We start from the raw sequence: 9,634 nt of genomic DNA, 5'->3' as shown, positions 1-9,634 counted from the left end.
ATGCCTATGCATCAATAATATATTCAATTAAATATACTTTTTGTTAAAAAAAAATTATGTACCATTATATATTTTGAATCATAAAAAAAATAAGGATTTTAAAATTAATATTTCTTAAAATTAAAAATAAATACTTCAAAAACTTATTGTAGAAATTTTTTTTTACAAATCCACTAGTATATTGAGTAGAAGTATCCCTTAAATTTTCAAGATTTTTGGAGAATTTTTTTCAGGTTATTTTTATTAAAAAATAAAAATATTTTTATTCAAATTTCAATGATTGTGCTCATTTTGTAGAGAATTAAGTTTTAAGATTTTTTCAAAGAAAAAAAAAAAGTTATGGCCCAAAAACGGAGTAGATGAAAAAAAGATTTGTATTCACGGTCCTCACTTATTTTTGAGTCCTCACTCGACCCAAATTATATAATCAAATCTCCACTATTTATTTTTTCAATCATGCAGGAAAGATTTGTCATCGTAGTCCTCATTTATTTTTGTGTCATCACTTGATCTAAATTATATATATATATATATATATATATATATATATATATATATATATATATATATATATATATATATAGAACCAAAAAAACGTGCGAAATTGAGAACTACCAATGCAAATATCATTTTTCAAAGTCAAACACACAAATATTAACGAAATGCAGCGTTTAAATCATATCTAAGCTCAAAAAAAGATTTGACGATTTTTTTTGCTATCGATTCTCTGTTTTTTTAACTATTGATTCATATATATATATATATATATATATATATATATATATATATATATATATATATATATATATATATATATATATATATATATATATATATGGATCTGAACGCATATATGACTGTTGATGCATGCATGCATATCTGGATCTGCAGTCCATACGAACGCATATATTTGCCTTTAAAAATCCATTTCTTAAAGTTTGAATATATGAATTTTATTTATATAATAAATATAACAATGTCATAGATAATTTTGATTCGAAGAATATTTGAATCTACAGAGTTTGCTTATAGAATTTTATTTAGAAAAATATTGATATTTACTTTATAATGTATTAAGAGATCTAGTTCTCAAAATCATAATTAATCATTTTAGAATATGAATGTGATCTTTATGAAAAGTGATTAAGTAAATAACCAAATCATCTAATCAATTAACTGAGACATACATTTAGTCAAACTAAATTCAACATACATTGTTCAAAATAAACATTGTTTTACAATCAAGTCTTTTATGATCAAACATATATAATAAACTTCAAAAGTGAAGTTCCAACTTTTTGTTCTTAGTTGCTTACTCTTATTGAATATCTATAAACATTTATAAATATTAGATTAACATTAAGTATCAAGTACTTGAGTATTACATGATAGTTATAAGTTCTATCTTATAGATATAGGAGTTGGGTCTGACGAGTCTTTCTCAAATAAGAGGAGCAGTTCATCTTCCATTGTCATGTTTCTTGAGAATAGAAACAAGATCCATATTTAATGGATTTTCTAAATTTCTTGGGCTTAAACCTTCTATAGGTTTCCTTTCCATAAACTATGGGCCTCTTAGAGCACACAGTATGACTCTTTTCAGCCTTGCATTCTTCCAATGTTTGAATAGGTTTGAATCATCATCATTGTATTGTTGGGTATATTTGTTTAACTTTACGGAATATCTAATATTCTTCTAAGTTTTCAAAGACTTTCTGGAGGTCAGGAATGATTGTTCGCAGTATGATATAAGATACATATTCAACATCACAGTGATGCTTCCACTAGGGATCATGCTTAGATTTACTTCTTAGAGCAGGTGGTTTAGAGATATGGTCTTTAATAATAATAATAATAATATATATATATATATATATATATATATATATATATATATATATATATATATATTCTAATCTTTCTTGAGAATAGCCCTCAAGGTAAGAAACCGTTCATTGAAATTATCAACACGAGAAAGATAATGCATGGTAGTGATATTTGATTTTGTTTTCAGTTACAAAATTTAACAGAATTCATTTAGTATTTTCAATATTAAATCTTCAATAATTAATACTCTTTAAGTTTCTAAAATATTATTTATCAAAGTTTAGGATCCAAGTTGCAAAGCAAATAAATAGTTAGGTGACATTTATCCCACTTATTTAACTTAACTAGGTAGATAGCGATTATCAATTATATTCAAATATATAATTCCTAGCAATATGGGATCACGAACAACTTCTGTTAATTGACATGTTTGATCACATCTATGCCTCATGTCTTTCTTTCTTAGGTGACCTTTTTCACAAAATATATTCAATAAAACCATCTACTTTGACGAACATCTGCAATAGGCCTATAACTAGTTATATAAATCGCGAATACACATCGGCCTTCAAAAGATAACACTAGTGGTTACATGACAATTTCCTACAAGTTTTACAAGTAACGTGCCAGTGCTTCAAAAGTGGACCACATATACTTAAATTTTGAAAAGGGGTCTTTATATATTCTATAATTGTAGTTTTAGAAATATATTATATCACGGCCACTACACATCCAATAAACCATTGTATCTTTTTATTAAAATCACATTATATAACAATGTTCTTTTATAAAAATCCAATTTTATATAATTGACGCGTCCAATTTTAAATGTAATATCTAATATTAAGGTTTGAAGTTTGAGCGCTAAAGAACATTTATAAACCTTTTAAAAAAATTGTTTATTATATAAGGTTTGGAGTTTGATAAATCTCTAAAATCACTATTTTAAACTTATAAAATATTAATCGTCGAAATTTTCCGTTAGTTTTAAACAATAAAAGTCATTTTATTTTAAAACCTTTGTACTATCTTATGTTAAAAAACAAATTTTATTAAAACAAAACTCCATGTGATAATTTTATATTTAAAAAATTATCTAACAGTTAAAATCTTATTTTACAAATGTACATAATATTAACACAATATTAAGCATCACAAAGCATAAAAGATATATGTGAATAAACCAAATGTAAACTAATGATATTTTTTGAGTCATCATAAAAATGCCAAGTTCATGCTTAAGAGACATGAGGGACCAAAACTTCTATGATGTCTTTATGTTCCATTTGCTTTAACACCTTCTAGCAAGTTCATGAAATAATTTTCTAAAGTTTATAGAACTTTAACAAAATCAAGTGCATGAACATTTGATCTTCAAAAAGGCCACCATCTTTATTCTTGTTATATGTTTTTTAAAAATAAATTATTTTAAATCTAATCTATTACTTACAAAAATAAACAAAATGAAAACTATATATTTAATTATTACCTACCATTTGAATAAATAAACAATACAACTATTTTAACAAATCAACATAAAAATAATAATGAATAGTCCATGGCTATTTTATACACATCATACATACATCTATATCTAAAATATGTAACGCCCACAACTTCGGGCTAAACAGTTAAGACGTATTAAGCTTTAAAAATGATTTTTTTATAAAATATTATTTAGGATAAATAATCTTAACCAAAGCTATAGTGTATGTGACAATGATTCCGTACATATAAAGAAATTTGAAATCCAACTTCGTCTGAATAAGTTATGTTTATTCGAAGTTTCGTGATTAAACCGACATGACTTTGCATATCGTAAAAGGTGAATGTTTGATAGATTACTTGTTAGCCTAAATAATCTAAACAAAAGTCGTAGTAGTCGTAAAATCGAGAGTGTGCATATAGAGAACATCCAATCTGACTTAGTGAGAGAAAGTTATGGTTTTTTGAAGTTTCAGCGTAGCAATGCGGACACAAAAATCGAAATATGGACTCATCTATATAAAAACAGTCGAGAACGGAGTTAGTATGAAGAAGTTATGAATTTCGTATGGACTTTAGCAGTCTAAACCGGTCTAAATGTGAATTTTTGATACAACAATAACTAGATGTTGAGACCTTAATGAAAGTTGTAGAGCTCTTCGATAAGAGAGGATATAAAGAACGTTAAAAATGGAGCTCGTATGCAAAAGTTGTGGTCATCCAAAGATCTGTGAGAAACCACATTTGTTGATGATGTGGCAGCATCAGTAGGACTGTTCACTATTTGGATAAAACCGAATTGTCCAATTGGACAATTTGGATCGGACTATTTGGTTCGGATATTCGGATTTTTTGATTGGTTTTTAGCAAAACCGAATTATTATTTTGGATTTCGGATTGGTTTTGGTTTATAAAATAAAAACCGAATAGTCCAAAAAAACCGAATTACAATTTATTATTTTGTTCTTTTTAATATATATCTTTAATAAATTATAAATTTACTAAATTATTCTTTTAATATATTAAAATTTTTCATCTATTATAATACTTTAATATGTACTTCTTATCAAAAAAAATTGTCTGTAAAGTAGTAACCATAATATATTTTTCTTGATAGTTATTTATAAGTTTTAGTTCACAACTAATTAAACAATATGTTTTAGTTTATATTATAGAGTAAGTTAATACTAAAGTTATATATTTTTTGAAATGTCTTGATTCTTGAAAACCGAATTGTAAAAAACCGATCCAACCGAATTATAATTTGGTTGGATCAGATCGGATTTGAATTTAGTTTGGACTATTTGGATCTACGTTTTGAAAACCGAAATTAATTTGGATTCACTTGATCGGATCGGATTAAACCGATCCATCCAAATGAACACTCCTAAGCATCAGAGTGCGCCACATGGCAAGTCGGCCGCCCGCTCCTCCAAGAGACGTGAAGACGTGGCTCCACAAAATTTTGACATGTGGCAAAGTTCAAAAAGAAGGGATGTGGACTAACTGGTGCTCGACGTTTGACAGAAAGAAAGAGGAACCGACAAGGCTGATGGGCGAGACACGTCTCATGGCCTTGGGCGGCACGCCTTCCCTGCACTAAAAATACTCCTCCATTTTTTCTTCATTTTAACACCAAATTTCAACTTTTTTCTCTTTAAGATATTACTCCCTCTTAATTCATAATTTTTGGGGTTTCCTTGGAGTATTCAGCAAGGTTTTGAGGGCTCTAGCCTCTAGGAGTCCGAAAAATAAAAAGTTTTTAGTTTCAAAGTTCTGTCTAAATAATTTTTTGGTTTTCACTAAAATCTCTTTAAGTTATACTCCACTCTTTTGCTTCTAGTGTAACTTATATTTATAGTCATAATTCATTATTATGAACATATAAATAAGATTTATCAGTAATTCCAAGTCATTATATTGATTGATCTACTTACGGGGATAACGTCAAGTCTAGATTAAGTGAGGTGTTTAAAGCAGGATTTCCAGACAATATACTCTGTATACCAAACAGACCCTACCTTCAATATGATCCTACATGGTTATTCCTTACTTGATAGATCTTGATCTAGACATTGGGAGATGAAAAAATGATTAGAAGAGGTCTTTAACAATGAAATTATAGGAGATGTCATGACATTTACTTGTGATCTTTGCGATGTAGTCATCTACCAGAGTATAGATGATGACCACAGACTAATTTAAACAGTCCAGTGCGATATTGGAAGGTTCACAACATGTAGGTAATGAATTACAAGTTCAAGCAATGTACGAACCATGTATTCATGTGATGTACTCCACCCCCTTACAAACATATATATTGCAAAGCAGTATTGTCAATGCAATGATATGCGATGATAAATGATGTACATTAGGAGAAGCCCTTAGAGATGAAAAATATAAATTGCGATGATAGGCAATGAACATTAGGAGAAGTCCTTAGCAATGAAAATATAAAATGTGATGATTAGGCGATGATCCTTATGAGAAGACTATAGCGATGAAATGTGATGTAGGTGATAATCCTAGTGAGAGGTTCTTAGAAAGAATAAAGAAGAAAATGGGGATGGGTAATAAGGTTAATTGTTTGATAATTAAACATATTAACTAAATTATTATGGGTTGAAAACCCTATGTACTCACTAGGTTTCTCAACCAGACCCACTCAGCTTCTTTGTATCACATGTAGCAGTACAAAGGTACATGAATGATGAAAGATTCAAGGAGATGTAAGTTGATAGTCTAAGATACTCTAAGGCTTGTTTATGCTTATGTTTTGTATCAGTTATGATATCCCAAGTTTTTATAAATCAAAATACTTTTACGGGACCAATTTCCTTATTTATAAATAAACTTTGTTTTATATTAATGTAAATAAAATGTTTTAAAATGTTCGTGAAATGGGGATGTCACAGTTGCTATCAGAGCATTAGTTTAAGTGAACTAAGAATTTAGATGATTTCTAGACTTCAACTTAGAATGCTAAGCAATGATCGTGAGATGTGTGTCTAGTATATTTTAGGTACTACACCTAAATTGACACAAGCACTAGCTTAGATTAGGATAAGACGTCTAATTGCTTTTATGTGTTAAATGGTTTGTATTATAACATGTCTTAGGTTGCCTTAACGTCCCAAAATTAAGACAAAAAATTTTCGTTTTTAAATTAATAAACTATTATCCAAAACATCATAATAAAACCATGGTGGAACAAAGTGTATCAACTACATCATAAAACATCAGAGTAATCATAAAATACGGAATGAGGTGGTGTGTGCACTGTAATCATCTCGGGCTCTTCCCCTTTTAACCAAAAGTACCTAAAAACATAAACTAAAAACCGTAAGCACATAGCTTAGTGAGTTCCCCAAAATACCACATACCATACATAATAAACATATAATGGGCCCCGCTCGATATACATATATGTCAGTCATCGGGCCCTTCCAGGTATACATATAAACATATAATAGATAAACACATAGCACATGCAATAATCACAAAGATAAATGGCATAAAGAATGGTCATCGGGCCCCGCCCAGTAAGCATACAAGCACATAACACAAGCAAGATTCATGCAGACATCTAGCATCCTAACATAACAAACCATGGTCCGGAATTGGTGCCTTTGACCTGCAAAAACACAATGAGGAAACTCACCTCTAACTGCTGAAATACGCAAAAGAGTCTCCACCTGCTAGTCCGGAAAATCCTCGTGCTATCATCAACAAAATAATATCCAATTATTAATTGGATCTCGACCCAACCAAAAATCTAAGCGACTTAGCCCATAACCAGGGTAAAAGACCATTTTACCCTTTTTCTTACTTGGCCTAAAACCAAGGCCCAACCCAACTACTCAAAAGGCCCAAATCCTAAATGGTAACCCAAGGCCCAATTATGGCCCAATCTTCCAAATTAGGCCCAAAACACATCATGTGCCTAAATCCAAGGAAACCCAAAATACTAGTCAACAGCCCGATTCAAAAATCTAATGGCCCAATAAGACCCAAACTTAGAAAGCCCAAACTATGCCCCAAACTGAGAAGGCCAAGCCCAAACGCCCAACTGTTGAGTACGTGGGGCGTACCTAGCTCGTACGCCCAACGTACTCCCCTTATACTAGATATCTTCATTAGGCACTTAATCAGTTAAGATCTTTTGCTATACTCTCATATCCAGTCCCTAAGAGTGACTTATCAAGTAAAGTTGAAAACTTTACACTCTTGCATGACTTAATGGGACCCAATACTAAAAAAGAAGCTTAATAAAGATCTTAAGACATGCATGGACCAATATCCTCCATAAAGTTTACATTTTTATGAACATGGGGTCTTAATGAAGCTAATATCTAGCATCCGTTGCTTCTAGAGTAGATCAAAAGGTCAACTTTAACTCAAAAGACTCAAAAATGCAAAAATAACTCCATAAAGTAGATCTATAACAAATGACCATCAAGGTGAGAGCTTTTTATCTCAAAAGGCTTGCAAATGAGAAGGTAATTCTGGATCTAATAGCTCAAGCTATACCTCTAATCAATCACCAAGAGTTCTTCTTCTTCTTCCATTAAACACCACCAAAATCACACTTACAAGCACAAAACTCACAATAAGCACTTGGGGTTTTCTTTTCAGGGTAAAGGGAGGCGGAGGCTGGTCAAACATGTACAAGAGGTGCTATAATGAGTTTTAAATAGAGTGCAAACACTAATAATTAGGGTTTTCCCAAACCGTGCGTACGCCCAGCATACGTGAGTGATGTCCGCGACCAGCAAATAGCTAGTACGCTAAGCGTAGTCATAGAGTACGCCCTGCGTACTTGCCAAGAACCAAATTGAAAAGAATTTTCATTAAAGGGCTAAAAGGAAACTTACCAAAATCTTGAATGTTATAATTCTCCCCCACTTGAATCAGACTTCGTCCTCGAAGTCCGCTGCCTCAAATAACTCTGGGTAGAGCTCCCTTACCCCGTCCTCCGACTCCCACGTCCATTATGAACCCTGACAGTGCTGCCAATGGACCTTCACTAATTCAACAACCTTTTTCCTCAAGGTTTTCATCTTCCAGTCAAGAATCGCCACCAGTCGCTCGATATAATTTAAGCGATCATCCACCTAAATATCCTCCAATGGAACCACCACGGAATCATCCACTAAACATTTCCGCAACTAAGAGATGTGGAATGTGATATGGATCTGACTAAGCTCCTCGGGAAGATCCAAGCGATAAGCAACCCTGCCCACCCAGGCCAAAACCTTGAAAGTATCGATGTACCTTGGGCCTAATTTACCTCTCTTTCTTAATCGGATGACACATTTCCAAGGTGACACCTTCAGGAGAACCATGTCCCCAACCTGGAACTTTAGATCTGATCGACACTTGTCGATATAGCTCTTCTGCCAACTTCAAGCTATCTGGAGTCTACTCCGAACCTATGATATCAACTCAGTAGTCTTGAGTACCACCTCACTACCCCCCATAACTCATTGACCGACCTCACCCCAACAAATCGGGGTCCTGCATTTCCTTCCATAGAGCATCTCAAAAGGAGGTCAATCGATGATGGCATGATAGTTGTTGTTATACAAAAATTCTGGTAACAGAAGATACGTATTCCAACTCCCACCGAAATCTAAAACACACGCCCGAAGCATATCCTCCAAGGTCTGAATGCTCCGCTCACTCTGACGGTCAGTCTGCAGATAGAAAGTCGTACTGAAATGGAGACTAGTACCCAACTCGTCGTGGAACCTCTTCCAACATCTGGAAGTAAACCAGACGTCCCTATTTGAAACCACCGAAACCGGCACCCCATGTCGTTCTATGACCTCCCTGATGTATACTTCAGCCAACTTCTCCATAGAGATACTCTCCTGGATCGGGATAAAATGCATGCTCTTGGTCAATCGATCCATGATGATCCAAATTGAATCCACTTCACGTGCAGTCCGAGGCAACTTTGTAATGAAATCCATGGTAATCTCCTCTCATTTCCAAATGGGAATATCCAATGGTTGCATCTTGTCGTGAGGTTGTTGATGCTTAGTCTTAACTTTCCTGCAAGTTAAGCACATCTCCATATACCAAGCTACACCCTACTTCATGTAGGGCCACCAATAATCAGGATGAAGATCTCTATTCATCTTCGTCGCCCCGGGATGGATGGAGAACTTCGATTTATGTGCCTCCTTCATCATAACCTGACACACATTAGCCAATATTGAACCCATACTCTCCGATGAAGAGTTAATAACCATCGGCTATCATAATAAAAGGAGGTCACCTGACACACTATGGACTCACTCTTTCGGTGCACTTCCTT

The sequence above is a fragment of the Lactuca sativa genome, chromosome 6 (assembly GCF_002870075.4).
Source record: "Lactuca sativa cultivar Salinas chromosome 6, Lsat_Salinas_v11, whole genome shotgun sequence".
Taxonomy (NCBI): Eukaryota; Viridiplantae; Streptophyta; class Magnoliopsida; order Asterales; family Asteraceae; genus Lactuca; species Lactuca sativa.
This window is presented reverse-complemented; position numbering follows the sequence as displayed.